This window comes from Callorhinus ursinus, unplaced genomic scaffold (assembly GCF_003265705.2).
Source record: "Callorhinus ursinus isolate GAN/ISIS: 27379988/994484 unplaced genomic scaffold, GSC_fseal_2.0 scaffold105, whole genome shotgun sequence".
Classification (NCBI taxonomy): domain Eukaryota; kingdom Metazoa; phylum Chordata; class Mammalia; order Carnivora; family Otariidae; genus Callorhinus; species Callorhinus ursinus.
In genome coordinates, this window is record NW_027397167.1 from 1,126,499 (window position 1) to 1,131,558 (window position 5,060).

Here is a 5,060-nt window from a genome sequence, read left to right on the forward strand (position 1 = left end):
CAAGGAAATGAGTTAAATAGGTGTTGGGTATCAAGGAGGGTACTGGTTGTGATGAGCACTGGGTGTTGTATGTAAGTGATGAATCACTAAATTCAACACCTGAAAGTAATATTATTCTGTGCTAAATAACTGGAATTTATTTTTTTATATTTTATTTATTTATTGGACAGAGAGAGAGTGAGAGAGAGAATGAGCACAAGCAGGGGGAGTGGGAAAGGGAGAAGCAGGTTCCCCGCTGAGCAAGGAGCCTGTGTGGGACTCAATCCTGAGACTCCAAGATAATGACCTGACCTGAAGGCAGTCAAGCGACCCAGGCATCCCAACTAACTAGAATTTAAATATTTTTTTAATTGAGATACACATTAGAATTCCCTTGGAAAGCTGTGGAGATTAAAAAGATAGAAAATTTTTCAGAAAGGAAGTTTTTCTAGATTTTTTTAAGTAATTAACACAGTAAAGTAAAAGTTCATTTTCATTGTCCTGTTTTATTTTAGTTCTCATTCTATGCTTTGAGTATGTCTTTATTTTTCTTCCAAGGAAGTTGAAACAATAAGATTTCATGGGGAAATGGAATCACATTTCAACTGATTTCACTTTATTGGGGTTGTTTCCCTCAAATCAAACTGGCCTGCTTCTCTTTCCATATCATTTTCACATTCTTTCTCACCTCAGTGGGTAACTCAGCCACAATTCACCTTGTATGCTTAGATCCCTGGCTCCACACACCAATATACTTTCTCCTTAACCTGCTCTCCCTCTCTCCACCACTGGCATTCAAGATGGCATTCAACTTCCTCTCTGGCCAGAAAGGTATCGCCTTCCTGGGATGTGGGGTGCAAAGCTTCTTCTTCTTGACCATGGCATGTTCTATATGTTTATTCCTGTCCTCCATGGCCTATGACCATTATGTGGCCATCTGCCATCCCTTCAATTATCCTTGCTGCATGAGTAAAATGATGTGTGTGAAAATGATCGTAGGATCTTGGATTTGGGGGTCTATCAACTCCTTGGTACACAGTCTATGCCTTTTATATTCTTTACTGCTGGTCCAGGGTCACTGGTCACTTCTGTGATGTGCCAGCCATGTTGCCGTTGACCTGTATAGATACCTGGGGCAATGAGAACATGTTTTTTGTTTTGTTTTGTTTTTGTGAATACAAGTCTCTTTCCCCCCTTCCCTTTGCTTGGAATTACTGTTTCCTCTGGTTAGGTTTTGTTGTTGTTGTTGTTGTTGTTGTTGTTGTTTGCTCTAAAGAGAGTAGAATAAAGGCCTTTACCACCTGTTCAATACATTTAACTGTAGTGACCTTTTACAATGCATCTTTTGTGTACACTTACCTTTGGTCCAGGAATCTCCATTAACCAGAAGATTAGATTCTGGAAGTCTTCTACACCACCTTCGCCCCCATGCTCAATCCCATTATCTACACCTGGGGGTCATGACAAGAGTTTGGGGTATTCTCTGAAAAGAAACAATAATCATGGCTGTGCTTAACTCTCCTTCATTTTCCTTTCTCATATTAATTAGAACACCCTAGAGCAGCACTGTCTAATAGAAATCTCATGCAAACCACATGTAATTTAAAATTTCCTAGTAGCCATATTAAAAAAATGAAATTGACTTAAATAATATATCAATTTAATTCAAAACATTATAACTAATACTGACATTGGCACTGATGTTAATATATCACTATAGTATATTAAATACAATGTTGATACAAATTAATATTTCTACTCACATTGTTATATTATCATTTTTATATTTAATCAACAAAAGATTATTAATGTGATCTTTTGTTTTTTTCACCCTATGTCTTCATAATCTTGTGTGTAATTTACACTTAGAGCCCATTGTAATTTTGACTATACACATTTCAAATGCCCAATTGCCAGATGGGGCTATTTGTTACTGTGTTAGCACAAATGTAGATATCTAATAAAATGTTTTTAAAAATATATATGGGTATTAAGGAGGGCATGTATTGCATGGAGCACTGGAAGTTATATGCAAACAATGAATCATGGAACACTACATCAAAAACTAATGATGTAATGTATGGTGATTAATGTAAAATAATAAAATAAAATAAATAAAAATTATATGGTATATGAAATATATTTGTGATGTGTAAAATATTAGTGGGATATGAAGTAATTAAACAAAATAAGAATGCAAATGTGGTGCTTATAAGTTTGCTTACTCTTTTCTTCCTTTATCTTTACCATTACAGTTACAAGACTATGGACTCTGAGAAACAAACAGGGTGTTAGAGGGGAGGGGGGCGGGGGGGCTTGATTAGCCCGGTGATGGGTATTAAGGAGGGCACATATTGCATGGAGCACTGGGTGTTATATGCAAACAATGAATCGTGGATCACTACATCAAAAACTAATGATGTATTATATGATGACTAACATAACATAATAAAATAAAATTTAAAAAAGTGTTCTAACAAAGAAAAAAAATTATATCTAAAGTCCATCTTATCTTAACATCCTTTTATAAAACTATTTTGAGGAAAGATGGCAGGGAGTAGGGGGACCCTATTTCAACTGGTCCCCAGAATTGAGCTGGATATCTACCAGACCACTCTGAGCACCCACAAAATCAGCCTGAGATGTTAGAAGATCTGGATCTCTACAAACAGAATATCGCAAGTGGTTGGTTTTGAGGTATGGAGCAGGGAGTCATGATTCCATGGGCAGATATCAGAGGATAAACAGCAGTGGGAGGGAGCCTGTCCATGGGGATCCTACACCGCTGGTGAGCAACAGCCTTGCTCACTGGGGATGGGGCACAGACTCACAGACCAGTAGTGGCAGGGAAAGGACTTTAGGGCAGCCCACAGGGCAGAAAGCCAGAGTGGTGGGGTCATGAGTGCGAACTGGGAGTGGCTGGCGGTTTTAGAAGCAAAAAGGGCAGAGAGGTGCCCTGACCTGGAGGGCGGATGGGAGCGCTGTGGAGGGACACACAACACAGAATGCTGCAGTTTATAGCAGCATGGACAGAAATGGAGACATTGCAGCATGGACAGAAATGGTTATTTAATTATTTAGCTACAAACCAAATCATGTTATGATGAGTACTGAGTATTATATATAAGTGATGAATCACTAAATTCTACCCTGAAACCAATATTGCACTATATGTTAACTAACTAGAATTTAAATAAAAATTTGGAGAAAAAAAAAGCCAGAGTTTTCATTATATAAGATAAATAATTTCTGTAGCTCTAACAATGTACAGTAATGTAAACATAGTTAACACTGTGTATTTGACATTTACTAGGAGAGTGGATCTCACAATTTGGTGGTATTCTCACAGGCAAAAAACAAAAAGTAACTATGTGAGTTGGTGGATATATTAGCTAGCAGTGATTATTTTCATGTGTAAGTATATTAAATCATCAAGTTGTACAACTTAAATATATATGACTTTTGTCAATTATACCTCAATAAATCTGAAAAAAAACAAAAGTTATTACAAGATTGAATAGTATAATTTATACTGGATATTTCAGATGTGAGATATATGAGTGACCAGTGAACAGTAACTGGGACATTTTCTTACCATCTTCATCATCATCATTGCCACTAAAATCAACATATTTAACATTATATCATTTTTATCCACACACCTGTCATCCTTAGGTTTTTCAGTGACATTGTTCCCAAATTGTTTCAATGCATTATTTGATTTTCACAAAGCGTCCTGGGTTGCTAACACAGATATAATTATTATTTCACTAGAAGAATAGTGGTATGCACAGAAAACGTTAAAAATACAATATAAAAGTTAAACAGAGAATGTAGTACAATTGGGTGAAATTTATGTTGAAAAAATAACCATAACATATCCACTATTTCTATAATCCCTGAATTATTTCCGGAAGGTGTCATTTACATTAAGAAAATATATTACTCCCTCCATAGGCAGAAAAATTTAGTCATTATTATTTGACATTTATTATAAATTCCCTTTTATACTTTTGAATAAAATCTAGGCAAGAAATCCTTTCATTAGAAAGAGCAGATTCATATGAAGTGTGAATAAGCAGTAAGTTTACCCTGCTAGCTTTATTCGTTGAATTTCATGTGAGACCATCTAAAGCCTATCCTAAAATGACTCAACCTTGTCTCATAAAAATTATCATTTCTTTCCCATCCAGAGAGCACAGTTATGAAATAGCTTCAAAATCACTTTTTTTTGTTGTAAAAAATGTAGTTATTCCCACTCAAACTCCACTTAAAATCTTCTGATTCTGAACTTGACCAGTTCTTATATAGATTATGTCACTCATTTCCTAAACAGCTCATCTTAAATTAGGAATGATTTCAATCCAGTCAATATTCTACAATGCCAAAATAATTAGCCCAGTAAGATCAACAGCTATGTGATCAGATCACATGTTTGCATAAAAAAACAGCTGTACTCTTGCTGAGTAAAACATATGCTACACATGCCATACTAAAGCATTCCTTATTTAGCTACAATCTCCCCCACCTGTAGAGGATCCACTGCAAGCTCTGGAAACTATGTACTATTTTCCCTTTCTCAATTGATAATTATATATCTCTCAAATTCAGTTATTTTTCTAAAATGGCTTGATTCGGACAAATAAATTTTCACATTTTAAGTTCCATTTGCATTCATATAAATATTTAATATATATTTTTTCCACACAGAATTATTATTTTTAAAGTGACCGTGTTGTCATGAGTATAGTACCATTTAGTGTAGATCTTAGTTTTATTCAGCAGAAATCTGGGAAAGAAGTTCATAGATGCTCACAGATAATATCAGCCATTGTATATTCTCAAAGTCACCTAGTTTCACTGCTATTTCAAAATATATTATTAGGAATAACACCATTTCTTTCCAGAATTGTTTAATGATTAATATTCTAGGTTTCAAGAGAACTTTATTTTTTAAGTATACCAGTGTTTAAGCAATCTATTATTTTTTATTTTAATTATATATAGATATATAATATAATATTTTTTATTTTATATATATTATCTTTTAAACCCACTTTTGTAACATACAATTTTGTTTC

The 5,060-nt window shown here is 34.6% G+C and overlaps 1 pseudogene; it reads left to right on the forward strand.

Annotated features, from left to right (window-relative positions):
• Nucleotides 1–559: 559 nt before the first annotated feature.
• Nucleotides 560–1,443, forward strand: LOC112809848 (olfactory receptor 2L13-like; annotated as a pseudogene).
• Nucleotides 1,444–5,060: the final 3,617 nt, after the last annotated feature.